At 48.7% G+C, this 1,155-nt stretch overlaps 1 pseudogene; it reads left to right on the top strand.

The window, feature by feature from the left end:
• Positions 1-728: 728 nt before the first annotated feature.
• On the top strand, positions 729-847 carry LOC133382537 (5S ribosomal RNA; annotated as a pseudogene).
• Positions 848-1,155: the final 308 nt, after the last annotated feature.

Raw genomic sequence — 1,155 nt, 5'->3', positions numbered from 1 at the left:
CAAAAAGCTATCTCAAAAGGTTGGGAGACCCAGGGGAGCAGCACCCCATAAAGCATGACGGGCAGCTGTTAGAATGAATGTCTGACCCCCCACTTTCTGCTTCCCCCACACACATGGGAGAAAAGGAGGTGAATTGTAGCCTCTCTGCTCCATAACACGATCCAACCCTACATAAAAGAAATACAGGTGTGCTGGGGTGAATAATGTCATCATTATATCTAAACTCAGATGTGTGGAGGGTGAGTGTGGTGACTCTGTGGTAACAGGAGAAGAAGGATGCTATACATGGTCAGGAGCACTCTAATCTTTACCGTTCACACATTTTAAGGCTGAGGCTTCATTATATTCAGATTCTGGGGCTAAAGCCTGGTAAACCCAACTCCAATTAAGCCCTGCCTGTGAGGCAGTTAATATTTGGCAAACCAAGGTTCCCTTCCCTTTGCAGCTGCTGCCCACAGGGCCTTTCCCAAGGTGCAGAGCAAGGAGATAACAAAATCAGCCAACCACAGACATGGCCCAACCCTGCGGGAGATACACTCCCACTTCCTCTCTTGCTGTTACTGCCGCTGCACACAGAACAATTTCCTCATTCAAAATTCCAGGTTCCCCTGGCATTGTCAAACCCAGGGCATCTGGTCCCTCATTGATTAGTTTGCACCATACAGCAGAATGCCTGAAGGTATAACATGTTCATGTCCAATTCTGCACTCAGCAATGGCCTGATGTGGCTATGTGTATATACTATCCTGAACACGTCCAGTCTCGTCTGATCTTGGAAGCTAAGCAGGGTCAGGCCTGGTTAGTACTTGGATGGGAGACCCTCTGGGAATACCAGGCGCCGCAGGCTTTTCTTCCTTTGGAGGCATCCAAGAGGCAGCTGGACAGGCACCTTGGATTCCTGTAGTGAGCATGGGGTTGGACTCAATGCCCTTATAGGCCCCTTCCAACTCTATGATACCCAAAAGTAGCATTACTGGAAATGCCGGCTCTGTCAGACACCAAGAAAGATCATCACTCAGGGCAATTATCCCCACAAACAGATCTAAGCAGTCTCGCCCAAAAATGGTGTATATGGAAGCAGGGTCAATGCTTAAGCCTGAACTTACAGTGGCTGAGCTCTGGAATATGCAACAACCCATGATCAGGCTCAGCCAC

This window comes from Rhineura floridana, chromosome 3, assembly GCF_030035675.1.
Source record: "Rhineura floridana isolate rRhiFlo1 chromosome 3, rRhiFlo1.hap2, whole genome shotgun sequence".
Taxonomy (NCBI): Eukaryota; Metazoa; Chordata; class Lepidosauria; order Squamata; family Rhineuridae; genus Rhineura; species Rhineura floridana.
The sequence above is the reverse complement of the archived record's forward strand: the minus strand, read 5'-3'. Positions and strand labels throughout refer to the sequence as shown.